This window comes from Megascapheus bottae, chromosome 14 (genome assembly GCF_031878675.1).
Source record: "Megascapheus bottae isolate mThoBot1 chromosome 14, mThoBot2.hap1, whole genome shotgun sequence".
NCBI classification, from domain to species: Eukaryota; Metazoa; Chordata; class Mammalia; order Rodentia; family Geomyidae; genus Megascapheus; species Megascapheus bottae.
The window spans coordinates 5,554,689-5,577,556 of NC_143522.1; the positions used below are offsets into that span (position 1 = coordinate 5,554,689).

A 22,868-nucleotide genomic window follows, 5' to 3' on the forward strand; every position below is an offset into this window, starting at 1 on the left:
GTAACCAAGAACTTTAAGCCCTGTTAAAGTCCCCAGCACAAATCGTAAGACACACATAGCACATGTTTCTTGGCCCTTAACTCTGTCCACTGACACTTATGTCATCTGTCTTCCATAGAAGTTGCTCCCTGAGAACAGGGTTTATTTGTTTGCTTGCCAGTCCTGGGGCTTGAACTCATGTCCTGGGCACTGTCCTTGGACATTTTTGCTCAAGGCTAGTGCCCTGCTACTTGGCACAGCACCACTTCTGGCTTTTTCTGAGTATGTGGTATCAAGGAATCGAACTTAGGGCTTTGTGCATGATAGGTAAGCACTCTACCACGAGGCTATGCTTCAAGCCCAAGAATAGGGTTTATATCTTTTTTTTTTCATTGCTATATTCCTAATTCCCCAAGTGTTTGTCCCAGAGCAAACATTTAACAAAAGTAATGCTTGAATATTCAGTCAAGAAACAAATTCATGCATGACCATTCTGTAGCGAAATGAGGTGACTATTTACTGTGCTGTGTATAGGGGAAGAACTTTCTTCCACTTTTGGGAACTGTCATTTAATGTGGAAAGCTCAACATGGTGGCTGAATAGAGGAAAGAAAATCTGCCATAGCCTCTTCAGTGTTTAGATTGCAGCCTGGCCTTGGAGATGGAAAAGCTGAGGCCTAGAAGTATTTTCTCAAACTCATTGTTATTTCTGCCAATGCCTGGGATATAATATCCTAAAGAATATATCCAGATTACTAGTTTACAGTACAAAAAAAGTCTTGTACTTACTTCCATCCTGGACACCAGGAATTGCTTTATGAAAAGTAGCATGCAATAATAGTTCTAGCCAGGAGATGGCGATGTGCTTCTCTCTCTAGAAGGACTGCACATAGGTAGCTCTGAAGGACAGAGTGAAGGTTGGGATCTGGCCCAGGCAGCCAGGGGCCTTTAGGGAGAAGAGCCCAGAAAACAGCCACATTCTTCTTGGCTGGGTATCTATGAGTAAAGTAATCCTTGCTGGAAGAGATACATTTTTAAGGCTTCAGATGTAAGAGCAGCTACAATTCCAGGATGGTTGGCAGGTCCACAGTCAAGATATTTAGCTCAAATTCAGGGAGTCTGGAAATCTAGGACAGCTCCTTGGCAACCCAGTACTGATAGACCTTTTGTTCAACTTTCTCTAGGCTTAAGCAACAGTAACTTCTGAACACCAAGTAAAAAATTTTCTCCAGAATGGAGACTCAATCTAGCCTACATTCTACCAAAGGAATTATGGCCTGGCATTGAGGGTCCATTTGCCCTTATCAACTTGTAACATTGTGTGCAAGTATTGGAGGTGTGTGATGTACTGATAAGTACCTATACTTCCTAGAGAGAAGGTCATGGCTTTTCTCAGAGCTCCATTACTCAAAAATAAAAAAAGGTTAAGAAACTGCTTTATGGGCTAGAGGTACAGCTGGTGATAGAGTGCTTATGTATCATAATCAAAGCCTTGGGTTCAATGTTCAGACCTAGAGAAAAAAGAAAAAAAAACTGTATGAAAGTAACTTTTCATTTTGTCTGTTCCTTTTAAGCTTTGTCTTTATGTATACATAAGTGAACCCAGAGATCAACAGAAGGTACATCAACTGCCAGACTCTGAGGTTTCACATCTGTAATTCTAGCTACTCAGGAGGCTGAGCTCTGAAGACTGATTTGACAGGCAAATGTGAACAACTCATCTCCAATTTTTCAGCACAAAACAGAGAATGGAGACATAGTTCATGTAGTAGAGCCTCAGCTATGAGCAAAATGCTGATTAAGAGTATAAGTCCCTAAGTTCAAGCCCCAGTACTAGCACAAAAAAGGGGGAAAAAGAAAGAATGAAAGAAAAGAAAAGAGGGAAAGAGAGAAGAAAGATGCATCAACTAAAAATTAAGTGGCTTGCCAGGTAACTGAAAAGGCACAGTGAAGACACTGGGGAAGAAATTATTAAAACTTAAAACTTGAAATCAAGACTTAAGGAGATGCTGCTTGGCTGGGATAGTGTATCTGAGTTACAGAGGGGCCAATGTGAGCAACTGGTGCCTGGATTAATCTCAGAATTCTTGAAAGGTAGAGAGAAAGAGGCCTGGAAGAAAGAAAACGGTACATGATCTATAGCTTATCATCTTTCTCTTTCCCCATTTAACTACCCAGTGCCTAGGCTTCTCTCTCTCTTTTTGACCAGTTGCGGAGACTGAACCCGAAAGTCTTGCACATACTAGCCAACCACCCTACACTGACCTATATCTCTATATGGCCTTCTTAAAGACCTCTCAGCATCGCCACAGTGTGGGCCAAGTTCCAGCCCTAAGAAGCTTCAAGGTATATACCCAATTACTATATTTATCCTGTGTGGTTTAAAGAGACTAGAAGATTATTGGTATTACTAATTATGACCAGACAGTCATGAAATCTGTTCTAAATTTCATCTGAGACAGAGGAAGATCCCACTTTCTTGAACAGATGCAAAAAGACAGTGGGAGAATCCAATATAAATTTTGCTTTTTGATAATACCCCATGAGTCATGCTCATTGATCACAGTGAACATCCACATTTCTAACACTGAGAGATCTATTAATCCCCAGGGGAAGAATCCATTGTGATCAGAATCCCAGAAGACTTTGCTAGAAAGGTAAAACCAACTGTACAAATAAGTCAGTGTTCATACTCAATATGAGTACATGGTCAAGAAGTCTCTGTTGCTGTTTACTCAATTAGAAGATGATCTTGACATTGGGAATAATAAGATTAGCTGCTGCTCTCATTGCTATAAGACTGGGAGGGGGTGGAGAGGCTGCTACTGCTTTATCATTGGGGACCCCAAATTTGGCTGCAATTTACTAACTGTGCCCCACTGAAACTGCCCAATGATGGCTCTATCAAGAGCTTGAATCCCCTTTGCATGGAGGGATTTGGGTAAGGGTCACATACCGCAGTAAACAAAATGTTTGGGGAGACCTCCTCTCTAAACCAACTCCTCTGTACTTGGCTTTGTAATGCTGGAGCTGAGACCCTGCCAACCACATTTCTGCTTTACCAGCTGGCTCCATGTTAGGCTCATCCAAGGAGAGACATGAGAATGATGAGCCCAGTCAGAGACAAAGAAGGACCCGTTTCTTCCTGCCTGCTTTCTGTTACTATGGATAGTATGGTGCTTTCTTATGGTAGCAATTGAATGCAGTTCGAAGTTTTCCCAAGGCTTGCAGGAGCCTCTCAGGAGGCTGAGATCTGAGGACAGAGGTTCAAAGTCCCACCAGGCACAAAAGTCTGTGAGACTCTTATCTCCAATTAATCACCAGAAAACCAGAAGTGATGCTGTAGCTCAAGGGGTAGGGCTGTAGCCTTGAGCTGTAGAGCTCAGTGACAGTACCCAGGCTCACAGTTCAAGTCCCATGACAGAGAGGGAGAGAGAGAAGAGAGAGAGAGAGAGAGAGAGAGAGAGAGAGAGAGAGAGAGAGAGAGAGAGAGAGAGAGAGACACAGAGAGAGACAGAGAGAGACAGAGAATACAAAAAGGTGGGGCTCGTGAGAGGTTGCAAGACTAGCCTCTCCCCACTCTGACTTTCTATCTCCCAGGTGATCTCTGTCCATGTTCTTCCCGTAATGTCATGTAGTAAAGAAGACCCTTGCCAGAGCCAGCACTGTTTAGACTTTAAATTTCCAAAAAGTGAGAATTAAATAAGCCTCTTTTAAGATGAAGCACCCAGTTTTGGTTTGTAATAGTAATTGACAGTGGACTAATATACTAATATAGTTCTACCATTTCTTGTTTGAAAATTGAAACCTCTCATCTCAGATTTTTTTTTTTTTTTTTTGTGCCAGTACTGGGGCTTAAACTCAGGGTCTAGGTGCTGTCCCTGAGCTTCTTTTTCCTCAAGGCTAATGCTCTACCACTTGAATCACAGTTCTATTTCCAGCCTTTTTTTTTTTTTTTTTGGTAATTTTAGTGGAGATAAGAGTCTCACAAACTTTCCTTCCCTGGGCTGGCTTTGATCCTCAGATCTCAGCCTCCTGAGTAGCAAGGATTACAATGTGAGCAACTGGTTCCTGGATTAATCTCAGAATTCTTGAAAGGTAGAGAGAAAGAGGCCTGGAAGAAAGAAAATGGTACATGATCTATAGCTTATCATCTTTCTCTTTCCCCATTTAACTACCCAGTGCCTCTGACTTCCAGAAATGGGAAGAAGAAACTGGTCTAGAGAAATTCTTACTTGATAGCTTTTGCATGATTATTCAACATGGGTCTTTCCCACAGCAGACAAAAAACTTCATTCAGAAGTTCTCTCTATATATCTTCTAGTTCTTAGCCATCTATCACCCTCAATGAAGAGTCTAAGATCACTAGTCTAGTGTCTTCTCAGGAGTTTTTGCTAAATCTTTCATGGTAGTTTGGCACCTCATTTTGGAATTGGACTCTGTTTTCCGATTTTGGCAGAATTTTATTTTAGCATATCATTAGGTGTATACCCTGAGAAAAAATGCTTAAAGTAACCTGGTTGCTTTATTCTAAAAGTAACAATATTATGAAAGCTTCCAAGCATGAGTACAATGATCAAAACAGGCCCTATAGGGTCTGTTCTAATAAAGGAGAGATGCTACAAAATTTCCCCCAGGGCTTAGCATCATCTCAACTGAAATCACCAAACTGTTTCTAATCCCTTGTAGAAGCATGGAAAAGTCTGGGATTGCTTTGAAGGAAACTCATTCACCCCTCTGGTTTCCTATGGGGATAAAGTAAGATAATGTATACATATTTTTGTACTTTGTAAAAACTACAGGGCACACTGCATAGATGTATATGCATTTGCTATAACTATGAATACCTAAAGCAATGTTTTAAGGACCTGGGTTTGAACCCAAGGCCTTGCACATGCCAAATATATTATACCATTGACCTATATCCCTAGCCTGATTTTGTAAATTCTAAAAACAGCTCTAACTAGATATTTACAATTCAGAGAGGAAATTCTGCTCTTTATAAGTAGATCCAAGCCAAACAACCAGAGTGTGTGTGGTTGGCAGTTCTGGAAAGAGAGTATATACTCTAGAATGTACTAACCCCATGGGAGGGAACTATGTAGCTGGCAGTTTCAGGGGAAGGAGTCCCACCTTACACAGTTGGTTGCCTTAAGGCCACATTTGTGTCATTCCCATGGAACAGCAGCTTTCTGCTTCTCTTGCCTGACTGTGTTCTTTGGCCCTTGGAGTTCTTGTTCTGTAGTAGGACAGGACCCCTAAAGACTGTGCTGAGGAAAGCTCTCAGTAACAGCAACAAAAGACATCATCCATTGCATATAAGGGTCCTTAAATAGATTTTCGGATTCTTTTTCTTACTGACTAATCTAGCAAAAAGAGTGTGTGTTGGGGTGGGGATAGGGGACTATGTGTTAATCAGAAGACAGCAAGACCTGATGAAGGGCAGGGCAGGAACAAGGAAGGAAAGAACCAGAACACTGGGAGAAAGAAGGAGGGGGGGGGAGCCACAAACTCCCTAGCTGCAGCAAGGGACCTGATCCATGGATTCCCTCCTGCTTGCTAGCCCCGCCCCACCCCAGGAGCTCCTGGGGGAGTGGCAGTATTGTTGGGCTCCCTGGAGGTGAGGAACAGGATGATCTTGCCCTAAAGGAAGGCCAGCATTTAACTTGTCAGTGCATAAAAGGCAAGGAGGCCTTTCCCCAGTCCTTGAAAGTGAAACAAGTTTTTGCTTTACTTTCAGGGCCATATCCTGAATAACAAGGGTCAGTGTCTGGCAACTACTCTGTGGGGGCGCAGGCATCTAATTATTTCCTGGATAACCTGTTATCTATTACCCATCAGGCTGCTAGCCAGAATATGTTAATATCTCTGGAGTTCCCAGTCTGGATACAGAAGAGCATTTTGTTTTGTTTGAGTTTTTTGTTTTTAAACAGAAAGTAGGGAGGGACAGGCCCACCAGTGGCTAATCCTAGCTACAAAGGAAACTGAGATCTGAGGATTGAGGTTTGAAGCTAGACTGGGCCAGGAAAAGTCTTAGAGACTCTTAACTTCAATTAACCACTCCAAACCTAGAAGGGGAGCTCTGTTTCAAGTGCAAAAAGCCCAAGGACATTGATCAGACCCCAATGTCAGCCCTAGTACTGGCATGCCCATGTATACACACACACACACACACACACACACACACACACACACACACACACACACACACACACACACACACACACACACGCTCAGTAGGAATTAAGAGTCCAGCATCTTTGAATGCCTTTGAGTGTGGTGTCAGCAAACACTAATGCCCTGAGGCCACTGATGTCCCTCCTTCCCCCCCACTTTCTCCTTAACTCACACTCCTCTGGGAAACAAAGGTTTATCATAATCTTTTGGAACAATTTCTCAGAAAGATGTATTTTTCTGGGCTGTTATCATTTGTTTGGTGAACAAGGAAATCTTTCAGTAGTGTTGCTTGGGGAAAGGATGGAAAGGAGGTTTGGTCTTTGGAGGACTAGGGACAGAATGTGCTCATCACCCAGGGGAGCTGCTATCTCCAGGCACTGGTTACACCCCTGGCCTGTGTGCTTGCACTAAGGCAGAGTGAAATGTCACTAAATGGGAGGGGTACATAAACATAGGGCATCATTTTTTCTAATCATAAAGGTAATATGTTTATTATTGAAAATTTTTAGAGAAAAAACACACCCCAAAACCAAAGCCAAACAAACTAATAAACCAAAAACCCCAACACAATCCTGACTACAAGTTTTTTTTTTTTACAGATAATCACCACTAACATTTTGTTTCTTCTGCCCTTTTTCCTATTCCAATTTGAACCTACCAATGACAATCAAGAGCTTTTTTATTTTAGAGTATAATGCAACCTTTGAGTATGTGTATGTGTTGGGGGAGGTGTCTGGAAGGTAAGGTGTCTCAGCATTGACATTTCAGATCAGCACTCTGGACAACTCAGAGGATAAGGTTCAGGAGGCTAAGAGGGTGCAGGAGCTGGGTGCTGTAGCTCACAGTTATAATTCTAGCTAAGCAGAAGGCTAAGAACTGAGGATTACAGTTCGAAGTTAGCTGGAGCAGGAAAGTCCCTAAGACCCTTTACCTCCAGTTAATTATCAAAAAGCTGAAAGTGAAGGTATGGCTCAAGTATTAGAAGTGGCAGCCTTGAGTGTCCAAGCTAAAAGACAGCACCCAGTCCCAGAGCTCAGTATCAAGAAAGAAGAGAAGAAAGGAAGGGGGAGGGGCCATAAAAATGAGGAACCAGGGCTCACAGTCTAGGAGGAGCTAATGGTGTCTAAGATCCAAGACTGTGTAGGTTTTAAGTATCATTTTCACTTCCACATCATGTGGAGGAGGGTTAGGAGGATCTGAAGGAGTGCAGAAGGACTATATGCAAATTCTAGTTATCCAAAAAACACAGGGTCAACCTTTCATGGTAAACATCTAGAAAACCAGACAAAACATGTGAAACAATTGTTTTCACACATTTCAGACATTCACTGAAAGGAGACAGATGTCATGTTCCCTAGATTGCTTCCCATTTCTGCCTAGGAGCAAATTCTAGGCCAGAGCCCTGGGAGTAAAACACAACCGTCTTGCTGAGGTGAGAAGATAGAGGCCAGGTGGGACTGAAGTGATTGGAATTTGCCAGGTGGAGTATAAGGAGGAGGAAACTATCTTCTCTAGAAACCTTTGTGCTAGTATTGGGCTGAACACTAGGCTATAAGTGCACAGGTTCACAAGATATGGCTCCAAGCAACCACACAGAAAGCCTTGAAGGAAAGGATAAGCACTAGAGCTAGCAGCTGAACAAAGAAGCTTATAAACAGCCTTGGGGTTTTTAGAGTTTATTTTTAAAGGTCTGTTCAGTTACAATCAGTCTTCTCTTGGGGCTCAATAGAGACTTCAGAAAATAAAGAATATTAAAATAAATAATGGCTGAAAGGCTTTTCAATTTCTTTTTCCTTTGTTTTACTAGTACTGGGGCTTGACCTCAGCCCAGACTGGACTTGAACTGTGTGATCCTGAGATCTCAGCCTCCTGTGTAGCTAGTATTACTGACATTAGCTACCAGTACCCAGCTGGTACCAGCATTTTTGAACTTGTTACTTTCAGGAGTCTTTAGACTTCTGCAAACTCACTAAAGAGCTCTAAATACTTCTATGTAGGTTAAATCTATTGGTATTTGTCATCAGTGTTAAAAACTAAACATAAGAATTTTTGGCACCTGGCACAGGTGTCTCATACCTGTAATACTAGCTACGTAGGACGATGAGGTCTGAGGATGGTGGTTCAAAGCCAGCCCAGGCACTAGAGTCTGTGAGACTCTTATCTCCAATTAATCACTAGAAAATAGGAAGTGGTGCTGTGGCTCAAGGGTGGTAGCCTTGAGCTGAAGAGCTAGAAACAGTGCCCAGGCCCAGAGTTCAAGTCCTATGACTAAAAAAAAAAAAAAAAAAGCAACAACACCAAAAATACCTTTTGGCAATATTTTTGAATTTTTTTTTTTTGCCAGTCCTGGGGCTTGAACTTAGGCCTGAGCACTGTCCTTGGGCTTTTTCCTCGAGGCTAGTACTCTGTCACTTGAGCCACAGCACTACTTCTGACTTTTCTATGAATGTGGTACTGAGGAATTGAACCTGGGTATTCCTGCATGCTAGGCAAGAACTCTACCACTAGGCCAAACTCCAGGCCCTGATGTTTATTTTTATGTCTATATAGTTATGTTTATATTTCCATTACCATGTCCATAATTTTGGGTATGCAGTTATTGAGTCCTCACTCTTGTACTCTTTGGATTTAATAGCCACATATTAAGGATACCATGCGCCTTTTTTTCCTTATTTTTAAATGTCTTTAAAAAATAAATATTGCAGGCTGGGAGTTTGGCCTAGTGGTAGAGTGCTTGCCTAGCATGCACGAAGACCAGGGTTCAATTCCTTGGTACCACATACATAGAAAAAGCCAGATGTGATGTTGTGGCTCAAGTGATAGGGTTCTAGTCTTGAGAAAAAAAAACAAAACAAAAAACAAGGACAGTGCTCAGGCCCTGAGCTCAAGCCCAGGCACTGGCAAAAATAAAAACAAAACAAAAGACATCAAATCTATTGCATATTAATGTAGCTCAGGTGGGCCTGAAACTTGAGATGTGCTTGCCTTAACCTGTTGAATACTAGAATTATAAACATGTACCACATGCCTTACAATAACATTAAAAAAATGAGAAACAGGACTAGATTAAAATAAAAAGTTTCTGCACAGCTGCGGATATAGCTACTAATCTAGAAAGGCAGACAATCAATTAGGAAAAGATCTTTACCAGCATTACATCATACAAAAAGCCTAAGTCCAATATATACAAGTAGCTCAAAAAACTAAACCCTCCCCAATTTAATACAACAATTACTAAATGGACAAGGGAGCTAAGAAGAAACTTCTTAGAAGAGGTAAGAATGGCAAAGAAACACATGAGAAAATGCTCATCATTCTTGGCCACAAAGAAAATGCAAATCAAAACAACCCTAAGATACCATCTTACCCAAGTTATATTGGCCAATATTTTTAATTCTAACAACAAATGCTGGCAGGGAAGTGTGAGAAAAGGAACCCTACAGCATTGCTGGTGGGAATATAAACTATTGCCATCACTCTGGAAGGCAGTCTGGAGGTTCTTCAAAAAGCTAAACATAGATGTACCCTAAGACCCAGCCATACCACTCCTGGGCATCTATCCTAAGCATCATGAACCAGATATGAAAAGCACACCTACACATCCATGTTCATTGTAGCACTATTCACCATAGCCAAGATATGGAAGCAGCCCAGATGCCCCACAATAGTCAAGTAGATTAAAAAAAAAGTGGTATCGATATACAATGGAATTTTACACAACCATTAGAAAGGATAAAATAATTTTATTTGCAGGAAAATGGATGGAATTAGAATAAATCATGTTAAGTGCAGTAAGCCAAGATCAGAGAGGCAAATAGTGCATGTTCTCCCTGATTGGCAAAAGTTGGATCTAAAATGCAAGGGAATATGAAAAATTATAACTGTCCTTTTGATATTACCCAAAATGTCAACAAATGGTAGTTTCCTAAAGTTGGTTTATAATGTAGAAACTTTATACTATGGCTAAAATAATTTTATTAATCTCTGACATAAAGTTACTTTATTTATCTTGTACTGTTTTGCTTTTGCTTTTTGAGGATGAATCTTACTACATAGCCTAGGCTGATCTCAGACTTGTGATCTTCTGCCTCAACTTCCCAGGTGACCAGGTTTACAGATATATGCCAGTACCACATTTGGCTTATCTTGCACTCTGTATGGATCTTTTATGGTTTTGTAATTGCATTCATGGGTCATCATTAGAAAACATCCATAAAATTCTGAATATTGACATATTTATTATCAAAAAATCATCATACTTGTTAGTATCACCATCAGGTTTTTTGGTGGAGGCGGGGTTGGGGAGAACCTTGATGTATTGGAGATTGTTAAGCTCAGTATAATACATGCACATTTTCGAAGTTTCTAGTTTTTGCTCGAAAGCTCAGATTTTATCATTGGCAACAGACTCTTATCAGTTGTCTTCCTTGGAGTAATAGACTTACTTTGTTCATTTTTTGAGAAATTGTCTGTTAACTGTCTATGTCTGAATCACCATATTTTTTCTGTCAGTTTGTTCTTTCACTCAAAACTGGTGTTCACTGAAAAACTAGGCCAGGGAAACTAACAGTTCAAACAGCTTTCCGAGTGTGGCTTCTTGACACATCATCATATTTTGCCATGCTGAAGTACTTCCTGCTTAATCTAAAAATAACCACCTGATATATACAAGCAGGATTTAATATAGTTATCTCTTTATTGTTCCATCAGGGTATTCTTGTGTATAACTGGGTTATTTTTTCTTGAAAATGAATGGTAGTAAAAAAAAAAATCAACAATTGGGCTGTGGGTGTAGCACAGTGGTAGAGCATTTGTCTAACATGCAGGTGGCCTTAGATTCTATCACCCATCCAACCCAAGAATGACTTAGTGCAGTATCATCTTTTTCATGCTCAAATTCTGGCAGATTAGCCAGATGCCAGTGGCTCACACCTGTAATCCTATCTACTCAGGAGATTGAGATCTGAGGTTCATGGTTCAAAGCCAGCCTGGGCAGGAAAATCAGTTAAACTCTCAATTCAAATTAATCACCAAAAAGTTGGAAGTGGAGCTGTGGCTCAAGTCGTAGAGTGCTCATTAGCCTTGAGTAAAAAAGCTCAGGGACAACACCCAGGTCTTGAATTTAAGCCCAAGAACACATATAGACACAGACAAAGACACAGACAGACAGACAGACAGACAGACAGACACACACATACACACACACACACACACACACACACACACACACACAAATCAGCAGGTTTACTCAGCATTGTTTTTTCACCATTTTGCAAATATCAAGGCAATGAAAAAGAAACATATATCGTTATTGTTATGAAAAAATATTGTGTGTATGTGTGTGTACATACTAGTGCTGGTACTTGGTGCCTTGGGCCGTTGGCTTTTTCACTCAAAGCTGACACTCTGCTATGTAAACCATCCCTACTTCTGACTCTACTGATTAATTGGAGATGAATCTCTTAGATTTGTTTGCTTAGGCTGGTTTCAAACTTTCGTCCTCAGATCTCAGCTGCCTGAGTAGCTAGAATTAGAGACATGAACCACTGGCCTCTGGCAAGAAAAGATTTTTAACCTCATGGATCACCTGAAAATTATTGAGGATTGTCCCCAAAGATCTAAGATATATATCTATATATTTATACCTTTTTAATGACTCTATTTGTTCATCCTTTCTCCTTCCATTTGTATGCCCTCCTCCACACTCTGTGAAACTTACTTTAGCCTCCTGATATTTGCTTTGTTAAGTTATTCATTAGTTGTTCAGAGGGGTTATACCAGTGGATTCTTCCCCTGAGTATATAATCATTTAGTTGATTTGTTTATGTATATATTAAGATATATGTATGTACATGCTATATATGCCTCGACATATGTTTATATTTTAGATCTCACTTCCACATTTGAGAGAAAACATGTGTCATTTGTTTCTGAGCCTGACTTCACTTGACATAATTTTTCGTGTGTGTGTGTGTGTGTGTGTGTGTGTGTGTGTGTGTGTGTGTATGTTCCAACAAAGATACTTTAAAAACTGTTTAATCTTTCATCTTGATTAGTAAAATATACTTATGGTTGTATTCGGGAGTGTTTCTAAAGAGGTTTAGCTGTGGTGGAAATTTGCCCTAAATGTGGCTCTGCAACACCCCTCGACTGGGGCCTGAATTGAATGAAGGGAGAGGAGGAGAAGGAGGAAGAGGAAGAAGAGGAAGAGGAGGAGGAGGAGAAGGAAGGGGAAGAGGAGGAGGAGGCCTCGGCTGTGGTGGCAAGACATCCTCCTTCTTTACTTCTGGACTACCGCCACTAACAAGATTTTTACCCAAACGATATATCATTCAAGAATTTATCTTTAATAATATAACAGCAGTAGTTTTGGCCCCATCCTTCCTGGCTTCCATGATATTAGCTACTCTGTTCTTTTCCTACCCTCCCCGCTGTGATGGAAGGAAACCTCTATAGAAACTTCTATAATCATGAGTCAAAATAACTAACCCCTCCCTCCTCCAACCTTAAGTTGTTGATGGTAGGTATTTTATCATAGCGATGAAAAGTCTGATGAATACACTGCTACTGTAAGTTCTCAACTGGGGAGATAGCTACTATCATAAAATCTGAGGGAATAAGAGGAGGGGGTTCAAATCATTAAGATTTGGAAACTTGGATGAAGAGGGCTGTGGAGTTGAAAGCCGGACCTGGGAGGCAGAGGCACTCCTTGGTGGAGGCTGATCTCTGACAGTTCAGAGGATGCCCTTGCAGTGGGAAATGCTGAGTTGCAGCTCTGAGGAGGGGGTGCCAGCTGGCTGTGCCGGTGTGCTAGCCATGGTGTGATGAGACTGGTTTTGTAAGTGTTGGAAAAACTATACGACATATTCAACTGTTTCTGGGGGGATGGAACTGCTCCTGACAGGGTGAAGAAGCGCTTTGTTGGGGTGAGGCTCACGGGAACTTCAAGACAGGCAAGCAGGAAGGACTAGATTCTTCCTCCTTCCTCCAGCCTTGCAGCAACCACCTCTCTCTTTAATTCTGTGGAGCCCAAGGAAAATTGACCTTCAGGGTATGTATTCCATCATCTAAAATCAGAGTATAACAAGGAGATATTAGAACTGAGACCCAATAAAGGCTTGTTTGGGTTTACTTGCATTAATGTAAAATTCCTTCTTCCTCTACTTATTTTCTTTTCTATTTTGCAGAGTATGTGTATGTGTGTGTGGGGGGCATTACTGAGGGCTTGAACAAGCCCAAGGACAGTGCTCAGGCCTTGAGTTCGAGCCCCAGAACTGATGGGGGAGGGGGGAGCCCAGCCTGAGGGAGTCAGGAAAAGAGCCCCAGGCAGAGATAGAGCTGAGCCTCAGGGGAGAGGAGGTAGCTGGGGGAGTGGGGGGAGGGAAGGCCCAGTTCCTGTTGTCCACTATGTAGGCTCTTAGGACTCATTACTCTGTAGGCCTCTTCTGGGATCCTGCTTCTGCTACCTGTCTGTGTGCTTGGAAATGCTCATTAATTTTAATATTAACGGAAGGAAAGCTAATTAGGAAGGTGAATTCACTGCAGAATAAATCCTCTGATGCATTTACAAAGGAATGAATTATCTATTGTTCAGGAATGTTCTGTTCTGCTTCCCTTCCATTAGCACAACCCATGGTGAGCCAAGTGTAAACGACAGTTGTTCCATAATGGAATAATATGTGCAAGGGCCAGAGGAGTGGTACAGACAACAGGTACAAATCAGTCTCAAGGAGGAAGAGGTCATGTTAGGCAAGTGGACAAGTGGCTTTATAGAGCCGGAACTTAAGTAGCTTTCAGCATGGGGTGATATTCTACAGCCATATAGTTCATTGTATAATTTTCACATAATTTATTTAATTAATTTTCTCAACATCTAGGCTTTTATTCCTTCCCTTCTTCCTTTTACCCTCCCTCCCTCTGTTCCTTCCCTTTTTCTTTAAACATAGTCTCACTATATAGTTGTATGTGTGTGTGTGTGTGTGTGTGTGTGTGTGTGTGTGTGTGTGTGTGTGTCTGTGTCTGTGTACTTTTCTGTGTATGTGTGTTAGGGTAGCTTTGAATTGCTGATCCTCCTGCTTCAGATTCCTCCACTGCTGGGATTGTACGCTTGAACTACCATCTTGGCTTTGTTTCCAGTTTTCTGCTACTATAAATAATGTCATCATAACCCTTTTATATTTTACATGCTTATTACTTTTCATCCCCTGGTTCTGGAGCTTGAACCTCAGGCATTCTTGTTTGTTTAGTCATGAGCTGAAGGGAAAGTAAAGAAAACTGAAGTGGAGGATGGGTCACAGGTCAAGAACACTGCAATTAAGCATGGAATGTCACAGAGTTTTTTGTCCTCGTCCTCTTTCTTTATCTGCTCATGAGGTTTAAATTTGGGGCCTGGGTGCTATCCTTGAGCTCTTTTTACTGAAGGCTAGTACTCCACTACTTAGAGCTACATCACCACTTCTAGTTTTCTGATGGTTAATTGGAGATAAGCATCTCACAAACTTTTCTGTGTGGACTGGTTTTGAACTACAGTCCTCAGATGTCAATCTCCTGAATAACTACAATTATAGGTATGAGCTACCAATACCTGGCTGCAGATTTTTTTTGGTTTTGTTTTGCTTTTGAGTAATCTATCCACCTAAAGACCAATAGTGGGCTTCATTTCAGTCTAGGTTGGGGCAATAAATCAGGTCTTCAACTTCGATATTTTAACTAAAACATCAGATGTTTACCTTACCCAGTAAACCTTGGGCCTAGAGTTTGTATAATTCAGTAAAAGTCTTCCCTAGGGACAGTAATTCTGGCCCCTGGGTGGCTGATCCTACAGAAGGACTTAATGCTTCCAAACTCCTTTCACTTCAATAAAAACTGTAAGTTTCACCTTAGAGATAATCCATTTGTAGTTTATAGAATGTGTTTTCCTTTCTAATAAACCTTTGTTTCTCTATTGTCCAGTCTTAGTACATTCTTTTACCAAGCCTCATCTTTAGGTCTAAATACACAGGGCACTTAGAACATGACTGAGCCCCAGGTGGCCCCTGTGTGGCCCTTTTCTCCATCACTCTTTTCTGTTTACTTTGCTTCAGTACTGTGATCTTGCTGCTTTTAGAAGCAGTTGAACATGACACTACTCAGTGCATTGTGAGTCTTCTGATTGGGATGTTTGTCTCCAAAAGATTCGTATGAGTTCTGCCCCTTGTAATCAGAGGTGTAGGCCAGAAGTCTGATTCTAGGGATTCCAGCACATTAGAGCTGGCAATTTACTCCAATACACCAATGAAAACGATGAGCAATGGTGAAAAACAGAGAAAGGAGATTTATTAATGGGATGGCCTACTTGTAGCAAAAAAGGTAAGTTAGCTCTTCTTTAGGGTATACACATGAGCTATAGGTGTAAATAGAGGATTAGGACAGAAGGAAGAGGAATATATGATTCAGCACTCCAAGACAAAGGTATGATCTGCTTGATCATTATTGCAGGATTGCTCAGGAGGAACAATTTTAAAAAGTTTTAAAAAGAAAGCCTTGTTGCCTGTGGAGAAACTTCAATTCTTTTTTTTTTTTTTGCCAGTCCTGGGCTTGTACTCAGAGTCTGAGCACTGTCCTTGGGCTTTCTCAAGGCTAGAGCTCTACCACTTGAGCCTCAGCACCACTTCCGGCTTTTTTTCTATGTATGTGGTACTGAAGAATCGAACCAGGGTCTTTGTACATGCTAGCAAGCCCTCTACCACTAGGCCAAACTCCTGGGCCCGCTTTAATTCTTTTGTTTCAAGATGTTTACCATCAGCCCCGTCTTTCTTCTACTCCATTGTAACTGCAGGAGAGACTGGCACAGAGCAAAGAAGAAAAAATGGAAATAAAGATGCTGTATTTCTTCTGCTTTTAGTTGGACATTTGCAGGACCATGGGAAGGTTCCATTCATTTAGCACTGTATTCACATTTCTGCTCAACTGCCACCATTTCTAAAAGGCTTTCTCTGAGGTACCCCTCTCTCCCTCCCTAAACTAACATATCTCACATAGTACTTATAGTGAGTTGTCTCTTCATTTTATAAATCTACTTATCTGCTTGTGGTCTATTTAGAAGACTCTGAGAGGGAAAAGACTGCATTGTTCTTTGGCACATATATTTCTAGCACAATGGAACAGAAATTGGCATGTAGGTGCTCAATGAGTGTATGTTGGATGATCAAAGATTAAATTCCATTTATACTCTATAAAAACTTTTTTGTTTGCAGCAGAAACCACATGTTCACTAATAGATAGCAACTAGTACTTTCTCAGGTTCCTTACATAATCATTGAAATATACATTATAAAATGCAGTGCTCACTTTTGTATTGGTGGTTCTCACCTGTTATTTTAGCTCCTCAGAAGGCTGAAATCTGGGGATATAATTCCAAAGCCAGCCTAGGCAGGAAAGCCTGTGAGACTTCTTTTTGTTTGTTTTTGTTTTATCTATTATAGTGGGGCTTAAACTGGAGGCATAGGTGCTGTCCCTGAGCTTTCTCCCTCAAGGCTAGTGTTCTACTTTGAGCTATAGCACCACTTCTGGTATTCTGGTAGTTAATTGGAGATACATAGACTTTTCTGCCTGGGCTGGCTTTGAACTATGATCGTGAGATTTCAGCCACTTTAGTAGCTAGGATTACAGGCATGAGCCACCAACCCTGCTTGTGAGACTCTTATTGCTAGTAACCACTAAAAAGCCAGATATGGAGCTATGGCACAAGTGGTAGAACATGAGCTTTGAATGAAAAGCTAAATGACTGTACCTGGACCCTAAATTGAAGCTATAGTTCTGGCTGGCACACATACACATGTACACATCATTGTTTAACATGCTAGTGAATAGATTCATTTTGGGCTCAAAGAAAGAGAAAATCATACAAAAGGTACTGTCTGCTTCTTACACAGATGAAGCTTGATGCTTCACTGAACAGACTGCTCAGTGGTATTGTGATTTACTCAATGTTCTTTTGATAAGCAGAGTAATTTCCAATCTCTCAATATTATAGATAATGCATTATATAACTGTGTTCAGATTTCCTTGAATATTATTTATGTTTTATGTCTTTTGAGACAATGAAAAAAATCTAGAAGAATAAATACCTACCTTGATGTTGGAAATGTAGATTTTTGATATGAAAGGTATACTGTATAGGGGTAGATTAGAAACATCCTTGCAGAGTCATCATTGAAATCATAGAAACCAATGAAATATAAAAATAAAATGGAGCAAAGTTCTTATACATGAATCGTAAACATATCTGCATGCAGAGGCTAGGGGCAAGAAAGTAACTTATCAATTCATTCTACAAATAGTTATTGAGTTGGTGCTTTCTAAGGGGTAGAAAGGCAGTAATACTCCATGAATGAAGTATACTGTGTTCCTGTCTTTCTGTGACTCAGAGTATCATGGAGAAGGGATCCAGAAAGTAAGAAATGAAAGCAGACAATCATAAGAGGATGAATACAAATGGACACTGAAGTACAAAGGGAAATTATCCAAACAGCAGGTTTTCTAGAGACTGTTCCAGAATTAACATTTAGTCTGAGGCAGGAGTCAGGAGCAGTTAGCCAGGGGAGGGGATGGGAATTGGCACTGGGGAGGTATTTCAGGATGAGGAGTTGAGGGTATGAAAGAGTATGGCACATCCAGGACACTGAAAGAGAAAAGTTGAGTGTGGTAGGAGAGTTGGGAATGGGAAGGGTGAGGAGAGGAAAAGAGAAGAGGCAGAGGTAAGAAGGTGTCTTCTCCACCATATAAAAGGGTTAGATTTTTATTTGGAAGGATGTGAAAAATTTTAAGCAGGGAGATCATGTGAGTAGGGCAATATTAGTAAATTACTGCAAGTACAGTGTGAGGCTGAATTGCAGGTGAGGAGAGGCATGGCAGTGGGCATGACTAGAGGAGCACCTATTAGGAACTAAGGAAGAGGAAATGTTGACCTTAGAGTAAGAGCATTGAGGCCAGGAGTGTGCTAGTGGTAGAGTGTTTGCCTATCATGCATGAAGCCCTGAGTTGGATTCCATGGTACCATATACCCAGAAAAGGCTGGAAGTGGTGCTGCAGTTCAAGCGTTAGAGTGCTAGCCTTGAGAAAGCTCAAGGACAGCGTCCAGGCCTGAGTTCAAGTCCCAGAACTGGCAAAAAAAAAAAAAAAAGAGCATTGATCATACACAGCAGAGAGTGGATCCCAGGAGTAAGAATTTGAAGGTACAATTGGCAGGTCTTGGCTGCAAATTAGATTTAGGAGAAGAAAGTTAAAGCATCAGAGATAAACACTGATGAAGAACAGCTTCTGATTTCCATAACCAGTCTAGGAAAAGAAATGGCAGAGGATAACAGGGAGAATTTTATCTGGGGCAAAGCAAGTTTGACAAGTCTATGTGGAATGGCCAAGTAGAGATGTCAAGAAGACAAAGATCTGGGCTGGTGACCTAGTTAGGTGCCAATGGCATCCGCTTAGGACTAATACCACTGGGAGAATGTCAAATGCACTATAGCTAAGACTTTGAGTCTCTTTTCACTATGACAACCTTAGGGTGTAGCACATTGCTTTAACTCATAGGTATCTGATAAATACCTATCAGTGACACAGAGAGGACACATCCAGGAGGGAGAGAAATGCCAGGCAAGGATAGGTGGAAAGTAGTTCCATAATGTTTAGAATATGGCAAAGGGCAACCCAAGGGTCCAAGGGATTTAGGCACTGAGGAAGGAAGTCATTGGTAACCTTAGCAAGGTTGTTCTTCCTGGCACATTGGAAGACAAGCCACCTTTCAGAGTATGAGGAGTGGCCAGAAAGGGTGTAAAAAGAGAGAACAGGTCTACCTAATGCTTTCAGAAAGTTTGACTATAAATAGGTATGAAAGAAGTTAACCTAAGACTATGTTACAAAGAAGACAGAGACTTAAGAAGATTAAGATGAGTGGGGCACTGTAATCTTAGCTACTAAGGAGGCTGAGATCTGAGGATCAAGGCTCAAAGCCAGCCCAGACACAAAAGGACCGAGACTCTTATCTCCAATTAACCTCTAGAAAACAGGAAGTGGGACTTGGCTCAAGGGTAGGGCAGTAGCCTTGAGCTAAAGAGCTCAGGGACAGTGCCCAGGCCAAGTTCAAGCTCCATGACCCACAAAAAAGAAAAAAAAAAAGAAATGAGCAGCTGTATGGCTTGTGAAAGTAGCATATATATATATATATATACATATATATGTATATATATCTGTATATATACAGATAGATAGATAGATATAGATATAGATATATCTATATATATCTGGAGACAAATTGGAAAGGGAAAGCAGGGGTAGGAGAGTGGATGCTAAAGGTTATTTGAAATTAACTCATGATGTTTGTTTTCAAAAGTATAAGAAATTTTGAAGACAAGGCAGGAGCCCCTTGAGAAGAAAGGTTTGAGTTGTTGGTGAAGGAAGAAACAGAGGAGCCACAGAAAGTGGGATCAAAAGTTAGGTATGGCTGACTAACAAAAGAAATTAAAGAAGCCACTAGGAAATGGAAAGACATCCCATGCTCATGGCTAGGGAGAACCAACATAGTGAAAATGGCTATACTGCCAAAATTGATATACAAATTCAATGCAATCCCCATCAAAGTCCCAAAGACATTCTTTACAGAAATAGAAGATATAATCCAAAGATTCATATGGAACAAGAAAAAACCTAGAATAGCCAAAACAATTCTAGGCCAAAAGAGTAATTCTGGTGGTATTACAATACCAGACTTCAAACTCTACTATAGAGCCATAATAACAAAAAACAGACCAGAAGATCAGTGGAACAGAATAGAAGACCCAGAAATAGAACCACATACCTATAGGCAACTTGTATTTGACAAAGGAGCCAAAGATATACAGTGGAACAAACACAGTCTATTCAATTATTGGTGATGGCAAAACTGGGCAGCCACATGCAGAAAACTAAAAATTGACCCTAGCCTTTCGCCATGCACAAGCATTAACTCAAAGTGGATCAAAGACCTCAACATCAGACCAGAAACTGTGAAACTGCTACATGATAAAGTAGGAGAGACACTGGCACAGGCAAAAGATTCCTGAACAGAATCACAGGGTCACAACAGATTGGAGAGAGACTCGATAAATGGGACTACCTAAAAATAAAAAGTTTCTGTACAGATAAAAACATAGTCGTGAAAGTAGAGAGACAGCCAACCAACTGGGAAAAGATATTCACCAATAATACATCTGACAAATGCTTAATATCCAGTATCTACAGGGAACTCAAGAAACTAATCCCCCCCAAACCCAATAAACCATTCACTAAATGGGCAAGGGAACTAAAGAGAGACTTATCAGAAGAAGAGATTAAAATGGCAGAAAAGCATATGAGAAAATGTTCATCATCTATGGCCATAAAAGAAATGCAAATAAGAGCAACCCTAAGATACCACCTTACCCCAACAAGAATGGCCAAGATTTTGAACTCAGACAATGACAGTTGCTGGCGGGATTGTGGAGAAAAAGGAACCCTACTACACTGCTGGTGGGAATGTAAACTAGTTCAGCCACTCTGGAAAGCAGTGTGGAGGTTTCTTAAAGAACTGAAAATAGACCTCCCTACGATCCCGCCATACCACTTCTGGGCATCTATCCTGAACATCATGACCCAAGATATTATAAGGACACCTGCTCAGCTATGTTCATCTCTGCACAATTCACAATAGCCAGGCGATGGAAACAATCCAGATGCCCTACTGCAGATGAATGGATACAGAAAATGTGGTATATATATACACAATGGAATTCTACATAGCCAACAGACAAGATAAAATAATGGCATTCGCAGGGAAGTGGATGAATCTAGAGCGAATCATGTTGAGTGAGACAAGTCAAGACCTAAGGATCAAAAGATGCATGGTATCCTTAATATGTGGCTATTAAATCCAAAGAGTACAAGAGTGAGGACTCAAAATAACTGCATACCCAAAGCTATGGACATGGTAACGGAAATATAAACATAACTATATAGACATAAAAACCTATGACTCTATAGACATAATGTTTTATTTCATAAATTAATGTTTCTATGACATACAAACCCTTAGCCTAATTTTGATTAAGTTCTAAATACTAAGTCCCAGTGATTATAAATAGAGATTCCCCCCTTGAACACTTGTTTGTTAAACTTGTCATTTAAAATATAATGTAAAAATCAATGTTAATAAATTCTTTAATAAAAAAAAATCTTCACACTAAAAAAAAAGTTAGGAATGGCTGGGCACCAGTGACTCACGCCTGTAATCTTAGCTACTCAAAGGGCTGAGATCTAAAGATCACAGTTTGAAGCAAGCTGAGGCAGAAAAGTCTAAGTTGTAGGGAAACTCTAATCTCTAATTAACCACTGGCAGTGGAAATGTGGCTGAAAGTGGTACAGTGCTAGCCTTGAACAAAAGAGCTCAAGGACCAGTGCCCAGGCCCTGAGTTCATGACCCCATTTCCCGCCTCCCCCTCACACACACACACACACACACACACACACACACACACACACACAATTGAGTATGGGAGACCCTTCACTTGGTGACAAGAAGTTGGAGAAGACTTGAGGTAATGGTACATTCATCATTTTGATAGTCTACAAAGATTATTCATGGAAACACAAGTGGTGCTTGTTTGTCCTTTTCCCCAAGCTTTAGCTTCATAGACTACTAGGCATTTGATACTCACATTCTTCCTCAACCCCCTACCTCTAGTAATCTGACCCACTGGTTGTCATATCTAAGGTTATGGAAATGTATGCTCTGCCTTCATAGGCTGAAAGACTATTCTGTATACTTCTTTAATGTTTCCTTAAGGAAAAGAACAATCACAGAATGTCAAACTTGGAGGAGAGCTCAGAAGACATATTGTTCAAATCCCACAGTATGCAGATAGGAGAATAGCCCACCTGGTCACCTTCCCTTTTCAGTTGGTACTTTGTCACTCCCTTGTCAGCTCCTTTCACATTTCCCCATTATCTGTGGAAAGAAGTCCCAAGTTTTTACCCTGGGATTCAAGGCTCTTACTTGATCCTGTAAGGAGTCTACATTTTCCTTATTTGTAAAATCTCTCATCTGAGCTGAAATCTTTCCTTCAAATTGGAACAACTTATCTTCTGTGTCAAAATCCTGCCTTCCTCAATAAACTTTTGGTCAAAGTCCTAGAAGGATAGTGGGGTAGGGGTAGGGGTTATAGCAATAAAGCAAGTACTGACATAAAGATAATTTTAAGATCAAAATCAAGGAAAACTGATGTCCTGGCTCAGCCAGGCTGAGAGCAAATTCAGCTTTCTTTCTATCCAGGTCTTTAATGGTTCAGACAAGGCCCACCTACATTAGGGAGGACAATCTTCTAGACTCAGCCAATGAATTCAAATGTGAATCTCTAGAAACAACCACTCTCACAGCCACACTCATAGTAATGTTAAACTCACTATTGGGCACTTCCTGCCCCAGACAAACTGACACGGATTATTAGCTATGAGAAATCTGCCCTTGGTCACCTTGATATCCTTGTGCATCTCCTTAAGCCATATTTTATCTTCAAATAAAAATAATAATGAGGTTATAATTCTGCCTAACATGATATAAATATCTTGCATACAACTAAAACCCACACTAATCCCTTCCCCTGAAGAGGAGCTAAAGTCCCTGAGGAATGTTTACTTTCTCCTTAATATCCTGTAACTTAAATG

General features: G+C 40.7%; 1 long non-coding RNA gene across 1 annotated transcript in view; it reads left to right on the forward strand.

The window, feature by feature from the left end:
• LOC150054566 (uncharacterized) overlaps positions 1 to 19,694 on the forward strand; it is a 92,690-nt gene extending 72,996 nt beyond the window's left edge. The window contains exon 3 of the long non-coding RNA XR_016537644.1: positions 19,525 to 19,694. This is a non-coding gene — a long non-coding RNA (uncharacterized LOC150054566). The remainder of the gene's footprint in view (positions 1 to 19,524) is intronic.
• The last annotated feature ends 3,174 nt before the right edge of the window (positions 19,695 to 22,868 follow it).